The sequence below is a fragment of the Pleurodeles waltl genome, chromosome 11 (genome assembly GCF_031143425.1).
Source record: "Pleurodeles waltl isolate 20211129_DDA chromosome 11, aPleWal1.hap1.20221129, whole genome shotgun sequence".
Taxonomy (NCBI): domain Eukaryota; kingdom Metazoa; phylum Chordata; class Amphibia; order Caudata; family Salamandridae; genus Pleurodeles; species Pleurodeles waltl.
Genome location: NC_090450.1, coordinates 334919422 through 334938635, shown reverse-complemented (window position 1 = coordinate 334938635; position 19214 = coordinate 334919422).

Genomic DNA, 19214 nt, shown 5'->3' with positions numbered 1-19214 from the left:
CCCTTGCCCTCCGTCCCAGTGGTTCCTTCGGCGTCAGTGGACTCTGCCTTCAGGGTCCTGTGGGATGCAGCTCCCTCTGTCGCCGGTGCCCCTGCTCCTCCGCCAGATAATGCTAATGCACACAAGGTCAGGATGACAGAACACAAAAGAGGGGCAGAGAGAAAGGAAAAACTGGGTCAGTTACTGCACCAACACCACAGTTGGCTTATGCAGCACCCTCACAAACAGGGAACAGGCCTAAGCAATATGCATTGCACTACCAGTGATATGGCTACTCACCAAGGCAAGATGAGGAGCACACACCACCAACTGCAGCACACCTGGGACCTAGATGCCCTGCCTGAAAGTGACTACTAACAAGCTAGGTTACCTGTATTTGACATGCAACCATTACCCTAGAGATGACCCACGCTGCAATGTCTGGCCTGGCCTTAGAGGCACCCACTAACACACAACCACCACCGGATACCACCCCACCTGCCAAAAGATGTAATGATACCCACTGTACTCACTCCCTTGTGGCTGCTGTGATTTCCTCAAGCGCCCATCCAGCTCAGGGTATGCCACCGCCAGTCTGCAAGTCCTTGACGATGGCACGCCATAATCCCTTCTTTTGATGGGCGCTGACCTGCAGAGGTAATGCGTACAGGAGAACTCCCTTAAAATAACAGTCCAGCCTGTCACACACATTGCACACCATACCCGTTTCCATCACCATTGGCACACACATAGCCCAATGCACAACATGTACACCACCAACAGAGAATCCCCCCATTTACACAATGCCTTCACACACATCTCCATGCAACCATGCCACATGCATCATGCCCAAAGTGTACTCACCTGTTGGTCTGGATGCCTATCCAGCTATCTGTACTGGGGTAGGACCCCATCCACCAGTCGCTCCAATTCCTCAGAAGTGAAGGCTGGGGCCCTTTCCCCAGTCACACGGGCCATGGTCAGTTCTAGACACAGGTCACAGCAGCACACGCAGTGTAGTTGTTCTCCTGTTGAAGGTCAGGAAACAAGTGAGGAATCTGATAGAAAATGGTGGTTACGTCTACGGCGTTGTACACTGTCACCTCTGGCGTACATCCCCATTGGCCACTGCACTCCATGGAGCCCCATATTATCCAATGAGGAATTGCACAGCGCGCACGACCGCCTAACGCCATGACGCCCAACGTTGGCGAAATTACAGCACTTCCACCTGTCCCTCCATACAGGACAGGCGGTCGCCATTTCAGGTGGGGGTGAACAGGCCTATCGAGAATTGCTGTCACAGGTTAAATAGGCACATACTTGGAAATTTACACTGTCCCAATACATGTGTGCACGATGTGGACTGCTGTTGTGGTTCAGTTGTTCAAATTGTGACAGCCTACTCACTCTTGTGACCCTTAGATACTTCCTGCTGCGGATGAATAGGAGATGAAGACATACCCCCAAGCACAGACCAACTGGTAGACTTAGCTAAACTGGAGGACTGGCACATTATCCTCACCTATTGGCTGGACAGGGCCACAATCACAGATTGTTCCCAGTTGGAGCCTGACCTGATCTCATCGATCCGTCATCCGACTGGGATCCCCCCCTTGTGCAAGTGCTATCAGTGCTCCATTCCCTGGCGACAGGTTCTTTCCAAGTGACAGTGGGCTTGGCAGCAGGAATGTCACAGCCAATATTCTCAATCGTGCTGGCAAAAGTATTGTCTGCCCTGGTAAAACACACGTGCAGCTACATAACTTTCCCCCAGGTGGAAGATTTGGCCACTGTGAAGGCCGAATTCTATGCAATGGGACATATCCTCAATATTATTGGGGCGATTGACAGGACACATATTGCTTCCCCCCCCCGCCAGAATGAACAGGTGTACAGGAATTGTAAGAGTTTCCACTCCATGAATGTGCAGATGGTGTGCCTGGCGTACCAGTACATCTCCCATGTCAATGCTAAGTATCCTGGTCGGTGCATGATGCCTTTGTCCTGAGGAATAGCAGCATCCCAAATGTGATGGCCCAATTACAGAGGCACAGGGTATGGCTTAATGGTAAGTCTTGGTCACCACCCGGTGTATGTTAGTGTATGCCTCTGATGTTAACCTGATGGGATAGTGTGTAGCTAAATGTTGTCCCTCAATACCTGCAGGTGACTCTGGCTACCCAAACCTATTTTGGCTGCTAACCCCCTGTGAGGAATTCCAGGACAAGGGCTGAAGAACATTCATGGGCGAACTAGAAGGCTCATTGAGAGGACCTTCGGCCTTCTGAAGGCCATGTTCAGGTGCCTCCATCTGTCAGGTGGATCCCTGTGCTACTCACATGAGAAGGTCTGCCAGATAGTAGTGAAATGCTGCATGTTGCACAGCCTGGCCCTCAGACGCCATGTACCTTTTCTGCAGGAGAAGGAGACTGGAGATGGCCCTGTGGCAGCAGTAGACCCTGATGACAGTGAGGATGAAGAGGCTGAGGATGAGGACAATAGAACATCAGTTATCTGTCAGTACTTCTAATGACATACAGGTGAGACAGTGCAACTGAACATTTCTATGATTAATGGTGTATTCTGTGTGGCTGTGGCATGATGGCATTACCCACTTTTTACCTCTACCTAATGTCGCATATAGATTCTCAGTTTACAGGTGTTAGTGCAATAATACCTCTGTACTGATGTGCTGACTACAGCCAGCTACAGGTCATTATTACTATGCTCTCACACTGTACAGTTCATTTGCAACAGAACTGTTTCCATTAATACACTGTTTCAAAACATGAAATACAAGTATTTGAGTTGTGTTCAAGGGTGTTTATTGTAGTGCTATAAAATGAGGGGAAAGTGCAATGGAATGGGGTGATGATGGAGGAAACTCCAGGGTATTGTTCCAGTCTGTTTGTAGCACAGTGCAGTGTCCAGGTGTACATAGGAAGGGGAGCAAAAGCAGTTCGAGGTAGACAAGGTGACAGGGTGGGACACAAGGGGGATAATCAGGAGAGTCTCATTTCCTGGTGGTGGTCTTGGCAATTGTCTCTGGCTTCTGTCTGGGTCGCAGGGAACGTTTGCGGGGTGGTTCACCTTCTGCAGGGGGAGGGATGGTGGTGGCCTGTTGGTCCTGTAGTGGGGCCTCCTGTCCGCTAGCGGCAGCAGAAGTGGAGGGCTGTTCAGTTGACTGTCTAATGGTAGGGGCCAGCTGGTGTGTTGTTGCCTCCCTCATGATGTTGGCCATGTCTGCCAGCACCCCTGCAATGGAGATCAGGGTGGTGTTGATGGCCTGCAAGTCCTCCCTGATCCTCTGTACTGTCCCTCCTGCAGCTGCCTGTACTCCTTCACATTGTCAAGGATCTGGCCCATCATATCCTGGGAATGTTGGTAGGCTCCCAGGATCTCTGAGAGTGCCTCCTGGAGGGTCGGTTCCCTGTTCCTGTCTTCCCCCTGGCACACAGCAGTCCTCCCAGTTTCCCTGTTGGCCTGTGTCCATGTCCCCTGAACGGTGTGCCCACTGCCACTGACCCCAGGTCCCTGATTGTCTTGAGGGCGAGGTAGGTCCTCCAGAGCCTGAAGTCTAGAGGTACTGTCATCTTCTTTTGTGGGACTGGATAGTGGTGGCACCACCTCTCTACTGACATTTGCTGGGGTACCTGTGGGGATGTAAGTGATGTGTTATGCTTCAAGTGTATGACATTTATACATCCCTGGCTTGCCCTCTATCGTTGGTGTTGCCCTGCCACCTTTTGTTTGTGTATGGTGATATATTGTGGGTACGTTAGTTTCCATATGCTGTGCATGCTTTAGCGATGGGTGTCCATGCAGGGCTGGGAGGGGTGTCCATGCATTGGTATGGCATGAAGGGTGTTAACGCAAATGTATTAATTAAGAATTATTAATGAATGTTTATTTATTTTAAATAATGACAAATGTAGAAAATGATTAACGTAGAAAAATAATGTGCACATTTCAAAATGTGCCCTCGGAGAGCGATCACCAAGACTCACAAATGTACTAATAAAATGAATAGCATATATGAAATATAGAAACAAATATAGAACTAACGTAGTAGTATGTCATATTGAGAGATATAACTTGTGTTTTGCAGAGCTTAACTTAGCCAAAGTCGTGGCCTAGTTCTGCCAGGCCTCATGCAGAAGCTGAATATTAACGTTAAAATGAAAGATGCTGACAAATTAGACTAACCATGAACTGCTCATTGTTTAATAAAAATTGTCTAGCTGAAACCTTTGCATGAACCGACAGACAGGAGATGATGGAACCCAGAATGTATCACCTACTGTGTAAAGCGCTCAGAGCGTACTTTCCCAGGACTCGAACAATAGAGACACTGACTGCAGAAGAAGATGCAACATTTTCAATACCTGACGAGCCGGATGATGAGGACATCGCAAAAGTGAACCAATCAACAATCTAAGAACTGTACAATATTAAAATGTATAGACTTGGAGTAAATATACAATTGGACACAGTCATAACTGGTGATAAACTGACCAATTAGGAATTGGGGGATAGTCTGGGTGACTTTGATATAATGTTGTGACAAAGAGGGAAAACTTTGGAGATGTTAGGTGCAAATGTAGAGAAGACCTTATTCCGACATTAATGTGAGACAGAAGAAGATTCAAGATTCTGTCATTGGGCTCATACCTGAAGTGTTGCTGATCGAATGATGGCCTGAGGACAAAGACTGACCTGTTGCTGATCCATACCGAGGATAGGTAGATATGACAATGTGACTGAATTAACTTTGTGCCTTTTCTTTCTAGGTACCAACTGCGCTGTTTTAAATAGTTTTCTCTTAGCTAGATGTTTTCCAAATTCATGTACTAAACTGTTTCGCATGAAGTCCCACATGCTAATCCGAATATGAGCTAGGTGAGGTACCTACCTTATGACATTGACAAACACAGAGACAAATGATTGACAAACTGATTTGCTGAACTCTGCTACTCATGTTGACTTATTCATTCCTGATTCGATTATTGACTTATGCTATTGCTTTAGAATGTACTCTGGTGCACGTTTTGATTAGACTATGTTTTTGGCGTCTTCTAATGAATTCATACGGATTTGCTGACGTAAATAAAGTTTAATATATTTTCATGAATTAGTACTGTAACTAATAGAGAATTAAACTACTTAAACATATAGGGGATCATTCCGACCCTGGCGGTCATAGACCGCCAGGGCCGGGGACCGCGGATGCACCGCCAACAGGCTGGCGGTGCATCCAGGCCAATTCTGACCGCGGCGGTAAAGCCGCGGTCAGAAAAGGGAAACCGGCGGTTTCCCGCCGGTTTTCCCCTGGCCTGAAGAATCCTCCATGGCGGCGCTGCATGGGGATTCCGACCCCCTTCCCGCCAGCCTGGTTCTGGCGGTTGTGACTGCCAGAACCTGGCTGGCGGGAACGGGTGTCGTGGGGCCCCTGGGGGCCCCTGCAGTGCCCATGCCAATGGCATGGGCAATGCAGGGGCCCCCTAACAGGGCCCCACAAAGATTTTCAGTGTCTGCATAGCAGACACTGAAAATCGCGACGGGTGCAACTGCACCCGTCGCACCCTTTCCACTCCGCCGGCTCCATTCGGAGCCGGCATCCCCGTGGAAGGGGGTTTCCCGCTGGGCGGGCGGGCGGCCTTCTGGCAGTCGCCCGCCAGCCCAGCGGGAAACTCAGAATGACCGCCGCGGTCTTTTGACCGCGGAACGGTCTTCTGGCGGTTCCCGCTTGGCGGGCAGCTCCCGCCACCCGCCAAGATTAGAATGACCCCCATAGTGAGTTATGGGTATTCATGACTGGAGTGTCATGGGGTGTTATGTTTCTTATTCATTAATGTTGATGACTAATGTTTATTGAATTGCGTACTAATTATTAGTGTGACTGCCATTAGCCTAGCTAGGATACTCCATCAAATGAAATTGAATCAAAGGGTTAATCGGTCTATACGCATCCCCTTGTAAGTTTACTTACTAAAGACCAGGCGTGCTAACAGTTTTTGGTAGCAACTTGATGGTTAGTTTCTTTGGAGAACTAGTTAGGTGGTTATCACAGTAGTTTAGGGTTGGTTAGTTATTAATTGTTTGAGATTTAAATTTTGTTTTCTGAAATGGCAACTGTAGCAAAGATTATGTCACCTTAAAGCCCAGAAATGACTTTCCCAGATCCTGGAACCTGCAAGTAGAGTTGTGTATGTTCTCGGCGTTTTAGTGATTGTGTGAAAGTGATAGATTGCTCTTTGACAGCTTATGCAAATCGCAGGTAAATTGTGACATATGTGAGGGGAGTAGGGAGTCTGCATACTCCAGTTGAAGTTTAATAGGAGTGTGCGTACTCCGTAGTATGAAAGTAGGGAAGTCGTCGAACTTCATATGTGTGTGGTGCTTTGTGCTCAAAAATGTGTCCACGTGGTTGTTGATGATATATGGACCCTGCGTGGTTTAAGACTCTGGAATATATTGACAAGTGTAGGAGACACTTGGTTATATGTTGTAATCTGTCTGGGTTTAAGTAGGTTGATCTGGCGTGGTCAACAAGTCGGTGTGTAAGTTAAATAAGTAAGATAAATTCTTTGACTGAGATTTGGTGAGTCCTATGTGCACCAGGACAGACCCAGTGATCAGTTGAGAGTAAAACTCGCAGGTCGAATTTTACTTGCAAATATGGGAGACTGAGAAAGAGGAATAGCTGTATGAACGAAAGGGCCATCAGTGAAAATCCGTAAGGTCTCTGAAGCGATTATGTTACCTTCCTGTAGTAAACCAGCAGATTTGTTTTTGCTTATTGGTTTTTGGTTAGTGCTCGCAATAATTTGCATTAGTTGTGTGAATTGAAGTTTAGAAGGAAGAGCCGCAAGACTTTGTCAGCCGCCGTGTGTGAGTGTGACGTAATTTGAGCCGCGCTGGGATAGGTTGGTTACTGAGAAGAGTCGCGAGCGGATTGGCAGCCGTCCGTGAGAGGCAATTGGTTGAGAAAGCAGGTGAAGGGAATCTTGGGAGTAAAAGTAATTTCCTGATTTGATTTGAATACACAAAAGATAGAAAGATTACGTTTTTCAAAGTGTTTAGGAGTGCCATGAAGGGTGACACATACATTAAGGCAACTGTAGGAGAGCCTACCCCACCGGAGGGTTCTCCGGCTTATATTGTAATGGAAGAGTGAGGTGTTGCACCATGCCTTTGGTTAAAACAATGGTGCAAATTGACAGAGAAAGAGGGAATTTTAGTGTTTCCAGAGCACGGATCATTTAATTTGAGAATTTTGGATCAATTGCAGATGACGTTATATGAGACAAAGCCCCTTCCGAGACCAGCACAGTTTGAGGCTTTAGCGGTTTGGGAGCTGATAGCGAGACAGCAACAAGAGATAAAGTTTCAAAGGAGAATAAGAAAGGTGGAGAAGTCTCTAGCAGAAGCAAGATGGGATTGGAAACAGAAGAAGTGGAGGACAGCGACACTGCAGGACGTTAAGTTGTTTTCTGCTATTGCAGAAGAAGCTGAGGCAGAAGGGAAAGAGGAAACTAGCAAGAGTGATAAGAGTTTGTCAGGGAGTAAAAAGAAGGAAAAGACTTACATAGAAGAGGAAAATTCAGATGTTGAAGATCTTATTACTCAGGTGTTGAGAGACCGACCTCCACTATATGCGGTGCATGAGGGAGGTCCAAGTACGAGTTCTGCTCCAACTGCCCCAGCACAAGTGTCGGGGACAGCGGGACTAGTGCAGACAGATAACGGACAGGTACAAGGGGTAGTACAGAGTACTCCTAATGCATTATCAGCTTCGGTGGTCCAAGCACAGATGCATCTGCCACAGATACAGAGAATTTATCCTGAAGTACCGATTCTTGAGACACCCTCGAACTTAGTGGTACCTCCGGAGCAAGTGGTTCTGAGACCATTGTTAGTCCAGACTGATGCCCCAGGCACAGCCACAGAGTTTGCCATGGTTTACACCAATGACAGGACACACTCAGATGTGACTCCAGTGATGAATCAGAGCTGTAGATTGGCCAACGAGTGAGCCAGAAAGGGATAGGACTACAGGTGCACCATCTCCCAAAGTAATGAAGCATTATTATAAGGTGATTGAATTCCTGAAGAGAGAATTTTGCCAAAAAATATTGATTGGCAGAGAATTGACAGGACAGTGCAGGAGGTAAAGGAGTCGATACATGCGTACTATGAGAGGTTGTTGAAAGCATTCAAGGAGTACAGTGACAAGGAAGCGATCGAGCCGAAAGACATGTTACACTTTGTGTTCAGGTTTGTGGAGGGACTAAGACCTGAAATAGGTCAGATGATTAAGAGTCACTTGATTTGCTGGCAGGCAAAGTCGATTGATGAGGTGCTACAGTAGGCAAAATACTGTAGTGATGAGATTGAGTTGAAGCAGAAAAAGCTGAAGGAGAAAGCAATGGTGATGCAGGTTAAGGCAGTACAAACAGGAGTATTAGGGACCTTTGTTCAGCAGATACCACAGCAACTGGGAACTGTCATGTTCCAGCCTCAGGTGAAAGGTAGAGGATGTGGGATTAATATGAATCGTGGTCCAGATTTGAATACAGTAGTGGTTCAAAATGATGTGCAAGGGATGAAGAAGATGTTACTGTGTCATCTTTCCAGAACGTGGGACACTGGAAGCGGGAGTGTCCGATGATGGTGCAGGATGGTGTTGTTCAGCAAAGTGGTGATGTCAATACATTTCAGACTGTAAAAGTCCCAAGAATAAGAGGACTTCATCCAAATTTTCAGAATAATGTGATTCAAGTGCAGAATTGTCAACCCATGCAACAGGTGCAAATGCCCCGTGCAAAAATAACACAGTTACAACCAGTGCAGCAGCAGGTTCCTATGGTACCTAGATAGCAAATGCAAATACCTCAAGCCCCGATGGAGCAGCAACAGGTGGTGCTTACTCAACAGGTCACGGGTCAGAGACAAGACAGAAGTAAGAACACAGTGCACCAATATCCATTACATAGTGAGAATGAAATAAACTGTGACTGGTTGAGGGATAGTTCGGATGAGGAGCCATGCATGCTTGCAACGTCCCTAGAGGTAGATCACAGAGGATCTTTCGTGAAGGGAAAAGTAACGGGTCATAAGGTTTAATTTCTGGTGGACACAGGAGCTACACCGTCCACAGTGAGGAGTGTAGAAGTTCCGAATTTACCTTTTTCAGGGAGGACCGGTCAGGTTGTGGGGTAGGGAATAAGCATTTGACAAACCCGATCACAGATCCACTACAAGTTGGGATTGGCAACTTCCAGGGACTGCATAAGTTTGTAGTCTGCGATTCCAGTCCAGTATCCCTACTGGGAAGGGACTTATTATGCAAAACTAAATGTTCGGTTCTCTTGCTCAACTGCTGGGATAGAAATTCAGACAAATAGTGATGATGAAGAAGAACTAACTCCAGAAAGGGAGAATGACAATACCACAGAAGAATACCCATTGATTGAGCTTTTTCCAGTGTTCACAGTAAAAGAGCTTCATTCAGATTTGCCGGGAACAGTACAGGAAAATGTGTGGGATCTAACAGGCAAGGAAGTGGGTTTGATCAAGGGAGTGGAGCCGATGAAAATTACCTTAAAGCCGAATGGAGTGTTTCCACAGTTTCCACAGTACAACATGCCACAAGATGTCTTGATGAAAGTAGCACAGATAATTGGAGATTTTGTGAAGCAGGGAGTTTTGAAAGAAGTGCTAAGCAGCCCATGTAATTAACTGATAATGGGTTTGAAAAAGCCGTGTGGAAAAGTGCAAATTGTGCAGGATTTGAGAAAAATAAATGACATAGTGGTCAAGTGTTGTCCCGTGGTGCCAAATCCAGCAGTATTAATGTTCCAGATTCCATGCGATGCAGAATGGTTCACCGTGGTTGACTTGTCACAAGCTTTCTTTTCCGTGCCTCTTCATGAGGATAGTCAGTTTCTCTTTAGTTTCAAATTCTTAGACAGAGTGTACAGCTGGTGCAGGCTTCCTCAAGGGTACACAAAGTCACCATCCTTCTTTAACCAAATCCTGAAAAAGAATCTGGAGTCATTGGAATTGCCATACCAATCGACTCTGGTGTAATACATTGATGACTTACTCATTGCTTCCAAAACAAGGGACGAATGTAAGTATGACTTGATTGCCCTATTGAATCATTTGGAAAACTTTGGTCATAAAGTGTCCCCATTAAAATTGCAGTACTGTCAGAAGTCAGTGAAATATCTGGGTCACCAAACTGAGAAAGGGTCAAGGAGAATTTCCAGAGAAAGGATTACAATGATACTGCAGAGAAGTCCCCCAACTTCCCAGAGACATGTCAGGATGTTTCTGGGAATGGTAGGTTATTGTCGTCAATGGATTCCAAATTTTGTTGAGATTTCAAAGCCATTGCAACAACTGACACATAAGGATGTTACTGATCCCATAACATTAGACCAGGACCAGATTAAAGCATTCACTGAGTTGAGAGAGAGTTTGTGCAGAGCTCCAGCGTTGGGATGCCTGATTACATAAAGCCATTCACATTGTTTTTTCATGAACATGATGCTTTTTCTCTGTCTGTCTTGAGACAGGTCCATGGAGGTGCTTATCGCCCAGTAGCCTATTTTTCAGCTACCTTGGACCCAGTTGTAGCAGCCTAACCTGGTTGTTTGCGTGCAGTTGCCACAGATGGTCAAAGCCTTTCACAATGTGAGGGAGTAGTGATGGGATATCCCCTGGCGGTAATCGTCCCTCACTCAGTTGAGATTTTACTGACAAGGATGAAAAAAACAGTATTTGACTGGTGCCAGACTGGCAAGGTATGAGACGAGCATTCTAAGTGCTCCAAATGTAACATTGAAAAGGTGTGCAGTGCTGAACCCGGCAACATTACTTCCAAGTGATACTGTTGAAACTGAAAAGGAAGAAGATATTGAGCATGATTGTCTCGAGGTAACTGAGTTGTGCACAAAACCAAGACCTGACATAAGAGATACTCAATTAGAAGAAATTATCAAATTATTTTTGTTGATGGTTCATGTCTCAGAGATGGTACAGGGACACTGAGAGCAGGCTATGCCATGTGCACAATTACAGGTACTTTAGAAGCTTCTTGGCTTCGAGGAGTATATTCTGCACAAGTGGCAGAACTGGTTGCTCTTACTAGAGTGTGCCATGTATCTGCAAGAATAAGAGTTACTATCTATACAGATAGCCAATATGGATTTGGAATTGTTCATGATTTTGGTCAGTTGTGGTCACAAAGAGGTTTCCAGACCTCTACTGGTACGCCAGTGAGAAATGGCGAAAGGATAAAAGAATTGTTGTATGCAATACAACTGCCTGAAGAAATTGCCATGGTAAAATGCAGTGCACATCTAAAGTCACAGGATTACGTATCACTGGGAAATGGATATGCGGATCAAGTCGCAAGGTTTTGCGCATTGAACTGTATATCGTTCAAAGGCAAGTGGGAACTGATGTTGGAAGAAGATGTCACATGTACAAGTTATGCATTAAAGGTGATTGACACAATGGAAGAATTGAAAATGTTGCAGAGTAATGTTGGCCAGGAGGAGAAAAGAGGGTGGTTGAAGATGAAGTGCACCCAGAGACAGGACGAGCTATGGGTACCAGAAGAGGGCCAAATGGTTCTGCCAAATAGTTTGTTATCACAAATGGCCAAATACTACCATGGTCAGGCACACATTGGAAGAGATGCCATGGTTTGTTTGTTCAAATTTGATTGGTTTAACCCTAGGTTTAGACAAGCTGCAGAAGCAGTATGTCATCACTGTGTTATTTGTCAACAGTTAAACACGGGAAAAGGGACAGTGATGAATTTGAGCCACATTGGAAGAGCAAGGGGTCCATTCAGCAGAATGCAATTGGATTTCATTGAGATGCCTGCATGCGGAGGTTTGAAATACGTGTTGGTGATAGTGTGCATTTTTTGTCATTGGATTGAAGTGTACCCTACAAGAAGAAATGATAGCCTTACAGTAGCGAAGCTGTTGCTTAGAGAGTTGATACCGTGGCTCGGATTTCCGATCTCTTTAGAATCAGATAGGGGAACGCACTTCAATAACGAGGTGATCAAACTTTTGTGTGCAGCACTAAACATTGAGCAGAAATTGTATTGTAGCTACCACCCTGATGCATCAGAACTAGTGGAACAGCTGAATGGTACTCTGAAATCAAGAATTGCCAAGATTTGTGCAGCTACAAATCTGAACTAGCCAGATGCATTGCCTTTGGTGTTGATGTCAATGGGAAATATACCTGACATAAAGACAGGACTGTCACCCCACGAGATTCTCATGGGCAGGGCAATGAGATTACCAGCAGTTCCAGCCAATGCACTTGTCAATATTACAGATGATATGGTGTTGGACTACTGCAAGGGTCTGGCTGATGTGGTACGCTCTTTCTCTCAGCAGGTGGAGGCCGCCACACTGCCACCAATTCACGATCCTGGGCACAACCTGAGAGCTGGCGATTGCGTTGTCGTCCGCAAGCACGTGCGCAAGACGTGCTTGGAGCCTCGTTGGCCGGGACCCTACCAGGTGATTCTGAAAACCACAACTGCTGTAAAGTGTGCAAGACTTCCAAACTGGATTCACGCACGTCACACAAAGAAAGAGGCATGTCCACTGGATAATGAAGAAGCATTGTTGAGAGCACCAACAATTGCGAAACAAGTTGCAACACCTGAACCAGAAAAAGAACAGAGCGAGCCTGATATTGATCAGGAAATTGTGGAAGATGGATCAATCACCCCTGTAAGAGACAAAAGTGAAGAATTACAGGCGGGTGTGGAAGAATCTATCTCAACGGATACTGCAGGAGAGCCTAGAACAGCAGGGGTTCTCCCAGAAGCAGATGGTTCTGAGAAACAAACAGAGCAAGTGCCAGACCAAGAAGGGGAGGGAGTAGAGTTGGATCAAAGTCAAAGTGATTTAACTCCTCCTGAGGCTGTTGCAGGTCCATCAAGAGAAAACACCATAGAAAAAGAAAAGGAGAAAGGTCCAGTCCTGAGAAAAATATTGACAGAAGGTTCAAAGAAAGGAGATAATTGGCCTGAGTCACAAGTAGAGAAAAGAAAGGAAGTGGTAATAAATGAAACCATAGAGGAAGAAGTAGATACCACGAGAAAAAACAGTTAAGTGAAGGAGAGTTAAGTGGTGACCGAAAGTTGAGAAGAAAGAGAATAGCGAGTCGAAGATACGCGGGCCCTGAATGGGCATATGCAGCTACGAACGAATGGCAGCACAAGTTTATGTCTTTTTGTTTTGATAGAGAAGTTCTGAGTCAGTATTTTGATGTAACCTGAAGGTGAACAAGGAGCTGAACTGTCAAACCAATCTGAAAACATTTTGAGAAAAGAGACTGTTGAAATATAACTGGAAGAGACATTGCTAACCTGATTTGACATTGAAAAGCGGATGTGACAAGCTTCTAATCAATATTGACAAGGATAAGGGTTCCTGGATGTGAAACTGAGCTGTTGAAAGAAGAATATATATATTTTTTTTTTTCCGCTGCATTTTTCCAAAAGTTAATTCTGCTTTCTGATTCTTTACAGATCACGGCTGAGTTAAATAATCAAGTTAGGGATGCTAGGCACTGTAAATATATGAGCATTGGATTGGCAATTATGTGTGGGATTTTGTTTATTGTATTGATTGTGGGTATGTTTGTTCTTGATACGAAAGGAGCCACCCATACTACTGTTTTTGAAACTACTACACTAACAGCTTTGAAAAAGTTTGTCAGATGAGAAATATTTGCATGACTATACTAATGCTCAAGGAGAACTTTCTTCTAATGTCTTCTATCGCTTGTTGAGCGAGTATGTTGAAACAATGGATGCAAGGGATTGTCTTGTGTGTATGCAAATTCCTTCATCAGTAGAGGAAGGAGTTACCTACCACAGCCTTCCACTAACTTACGGATTAAGTTGTAGTCTGCTACTAACAAGGTTCAATGATCAAGAGTATATACAATATTTTTACTCCGACTATGACTAAGTGTTTTTTATTTGTTCCTATTATTAGATATCTGAGTAGAGTAGCTAAAGATCATGATATAGTATTGGTTAGAGGATTCTTTGAGCTTACACTAACGTTTGGAATGGAATATGCACATAAGAATAATATCACTTGCTTGCTTACACCTTTAGAGAAAAGCTTTAAGGGCATACTGATGACAGGAGAAAAGCATTAAAGGAGAAATTAGAAAAAGGCTTAGAGAAAAGGCCTACAAGAATGATTATGCTTACACTGCAATTAAGACTCAAGGGAAATTAGCTTTAGATGCGTTACATGTAGGGAAGTTTTGTATATATAGGCCAAAATCACACACTGACACTTTATTTGTGGGTATGAGTGAATGTAGCCATGTGTTTTTGTTTCAGGGTAAATGGACTTTTATGTTGAATGGTCAGGACCCTGCGATTCCAAGTATTTACTATATTTGTGGACTTTATGCTTATTATCGTCTTCCAAGTGGATGGTATGGGACATGTTATATTGGGATAGTGTTCCCAAAGATTTACCAGCTAGAGGACTTGAAAAAGTTTCCTAAATTGACTGAATTACATCATAAGAAACAGAGGAGGGAATCTTCATCTGCGATAGTGGGAGATATGTTTGGTGCAGTGATTCCTTCATTGGGAGTCATCCTGAATTCGATCAAGATTCAAAAGTTGTCTACTATTGTGGATAACATGTTGACAAATTTTACAGGGGCAATACTCCTGACAGATACTGAATTGGCTGCGGATAGAGCTATGACTCTTCAAAATCGTCTTGCTTTAGACATCCTTCTAGCGAAGGACGGCAGAGTCTGTAATATGATTAACTCTAGGCATTGCTGTTCATACATAATGGATAACAGTAAGGAGATGAGAGACTTACTCATTAACCTGACTAACTCAAGTAAGGATTTGAAGGAATTGAAGGAACCAGGCGTATGGGAAAAAGTAGGAAAAAGATTTGCTTCAGTTAGAAATTGGATTAGTAACATTTGGAATGGGATATTATTAAAAATCATACAGGGAATATTAATTGTGATTAATTGTGATTGCTTGTATATTAGGAATATGGGGACTATGTAAATTGTGTCAAAAGATTAAATTGAAAAGGTCTAAAAATAATCAGAGGAGGGAAGAACGAAATAGAGAAAGAAACTATAGGGAGGATTTGAGGAGAAGGCAAAATGCTGAAGAAATTGAATTGTAAAACTGTTGGTGATAAAAGTAGTGTGATGACATATTTAGTCATCATTGGAGGGATTATTAACGCAAATATATTATTTAAAAAATATTAATGAATGTTTATGTATTTTAAATAATGGAAAATTTTGAAAATAATTAACGTAGAAAAATAATGTGTACGTTTGAAAATGTGCCCCCGGAGAGCGATTGCCAAGATTCACGAATGTACTAATAAAATAAATAACATATATGAAATATAGAAAAACATATAGGAAATAACGTAGTAGTATGTCATATTGAGAGATATAACTTGTGTTTTGCAGAGCTTAACTTAGCTAAAGTCGTGGCCTAGTTTTGCCAGGCCTCGTGCAGAAGCTGAATATTAAAGTTAAAATGAAAGATGTTGACAAATCAGACTAACCATGAACTGCTCATTGTTTAATAAAAATTGTCTAGCTGAAACCTTTGCATGAACCGACAGACAGGAGACGATGGAACCCAGAATGTATCAACTACTATGTAAAGCACTCAGGGCGTACTTTCCCAGGACTCGAATAATAGAGACACTGACTGGAGAAGAAGATGCAACATTTTAGATACCTGACGAGTCGGATGATGAGGACATCGCAAAAGTGAACCAATCAACAATCTGAGAACTGTACAATATTCAAATGTATAGATTTGGAGTAAATATACAATTGGACAGAGTCATAACTGGTGATTAACTGACCAATTAGGAATTGGGGGATAGTCTGGGTGACTTTGATATAATGATGTGACAAAGAGGGAAAACTTTGGAGATGTTAGGTGTAGATGTAAAGAAGACCTTATTCCGACTTTAATGCTAGACAGAAAAAGATTCAAGATTCTGTCATTGGGCTCATACTCTTTAGAGCCTGAAGTGTTGCTGATCGATTGATGACCTGAGGACAAAGACTGACTTGTTGCTGTTCCATACCGAGGATAGCTAGATATGACAATGTGACTGAATTAACTTTGTGCCTTTTCTTTCTAGCTACCAACTGCAGTTTTAAATATTTTTCTCTTAGCTAGATGTTTTCCAAATTCATCTACTAAACTATGTTTTCACATGAAGTCCCACATGCTGATGCTAATCTGGGCTAGGCGAGGTTCCTACCATATGACATTAACATACACAGAGACAAATGATTTACAAACTGATTTGCTGAACTCTGCTACTCATGTTGACTTATTCATTCCTGATTCGATTATTGACTTATGCAATTGCTTTAGAATGTACTCTCATGCAAGTTTTGATTAGACTATGTTTTTGGCACCTTCTAATGAATTAATACGGATTTACTGACGTAAATAAAGTTGAATTAATTTTCCTGAATTAGTATTGTAACTAATAGGGAATAAAACTACTAAAACGAATAGTGAATTGTGGTTATTCATGACCAGAGGGTCATGGGGTGTTATGTTGCTTATTCATTAATGTTGATGACTAATGTTTATTGAATTGTGTACTAATTATTAGTGTGACTGCCATTAGCCTAGCTAGGATACTCCATGCGAATCAAAAGGTTAATCGACCTCTATCAGTCACACAAGCTTTATTCGGTCTAAGTAACCATCAAAGCAATAACTTACAACAGTGAAATCATTATCTTTGCATAATAAATATATAGCAGCAAGACTAAAAGGTAGATAATAAAAATAAGATACAAATGCTATAAAATGAGGAATCTGCAAGTGTACAGAAGAAGAAAGAAAAAAAAAAAAAAAGAAGAGTTACAATAAAACCTCACATATGCATCCCGTCCTATAAGTGAGGGGCAAGTGTCAAAGTTCCATTTGTTGACTGCTTTAAACTTCCTCATCAATAATTTATAAAAAATTCAATGAATAAAACAATTTGAGTTAAATAAAGTAAAATCAAGGATCGGTTAATATCAAATCACTATAAACCTTTTTCTTTTAAATAAAAATGTGCGTGTGTACCAAGCGGACACAAGGAACTTGCTGACCGCACAAGTTAGGAGAATGGAACAATCTCTCAACATCAACCTAAGGGCGTCTCTACACGTTCTTAACCCCATGTTCCTACAGGCGGGACGAAGCCATTTCCGCCGAGCCATACCATAGGCAGGACAAATAAACATAAAGTGCACTACAGTTTCCACAGAACCATTACAGCAAGGGCATTTATCAGATGTCAGGGTGGAACTCCATGAACTAGAAAAGGACTTCAAAGGGAGGCTTCCATACCTTAAACGAACATGCAAATTTTGCTTAATTGATCGGTAATTGAGTCCAGGAAGGGTTTAAAGTGGAGGAAACCACTTATAATCGAGAAAAAGAGACGTCAACGTGCCATGTGAGGTACAAAACAGATGTTTTTCCCTAACATGGGACCAGTAAACAGATTTCAGATGGTCCTTGTGAGCCCTCCTTAAACTATTGGTCTGGCTCCAAAAATGACTAAGTCCCAAGATATGGAACCATTCTGAGATGTGCTTAAACCAAGGGATAGAAAGTACGTTTGGTCTGTCCAGTAAATCTTGCAAGGATTCCTTGTAAGTGACTAATTCCGGGGTTGTCCAGATACGAACCCAAAAAATTAAAGGCCTTAAAGCTATTACATCAGAAATGCGAGGGAACCCTAGGTCCAAAAACACTGGGACCAGGGGCGTACTACGAGGACATGCCACGAGTGATCTTGCAAAGCTGTTTTCCCCCACAGATAACTTGCTAGATTTAGAGCAACCCCAGACCTCAGCACCGTAAACCGCGGCACTCTGAGCCTTGGCTAGACACATTTTAATAGCTGGGGAAACAACTTTCTCAATATTAGACATTTGAAAGCGCAGAATTGCCCCTGACCTATGTGCTAGGAGGGCTGAACTCTTCCCTACCTGGGCCTGCCAGTTCATATCATTGCTGATTCTCACCCCTAAATAATCAATAGAGCATACCTTGCTCAAGGAAACCCCATTATGCAAAATGTTACATCGTTTAGAGCTGCCATGACCAAAGATCATGAGTTTTTTTTTACTAGAGTTAAGTTCCAATCCATGATCTGCACAAAACACACTAAACCTATCCAGGAGAACCTGAAGACCCATAGGTGTTTTAGAGATCAAGAGGGAGTCATCAGCAAATAAGAGAATTGGAACTTTTGGGTTATTCAAGGAAGGGGCATAATTTTGGCAGTCAGTTACAACTTGCACTACTTCATTGATAAACAACGAGAAGAGAGTAGGTGCCAGGACACAGCCCTGGCGTACTCCCCGCCTGATATTAATACGATCAGTAAGTTCCCCCTGGCTGCCCCATCTTACTCGAGCATAGGTATTCTTGTGTAATCTTTGAATTAGATGCACCAAGTTCATCAGGACGCCAATTTTCTTTAGGACTTCCCACAGTTTCTGCCTTGGAACAAGATCGAACGCAGACTTAAGGTCAACAAAAACAACATACAAATTTTGTTTGGCCAGGGTAGCGTATATTCCAGAGTAACAAAAAGAATCTAAAAACTTGGTCCATAGTGCTGATTTTTGATCGAAACCCAGCCTGGAGGGGAGATAGGACTTGGTTAGCTTGGACCCAGTCCGTTAGCCTATCTAGGACTTGCTTAGAAAAAATCTTTTGAAGATTATCAATGAGGCTAATTGGGCGGTAATTGGCAGGCAGTCCCACATCTCCTTTTTTATGGATAGGGATAATTTTGGCTCCGAGCCACGAGTCCGGAATGGGGCTACCTGCTGCAAAAGCATTTGATAAGGTATTAATGTACCACGCCCAAATAACGGGTTCAGACTTGAACAGGTCCCCCGGTATCTTATCAGGACCAGGAGCCTTAGCTGGTTTCAAATAATTAATAGCTACTGTGGTTTCAGCAATTGTAAAAACAATGCCCTCCATGGGACCCTCAATAAGAGATCTGCATTTGTCACCCGTATAAGCCTCAGGATGGTGTTGCGCAGATGACGCATAAATCTCGGAAAAATTAGCCACCCATCTTTCAGGTTGGATATGAAAATTAAGAGTAGCACAACCC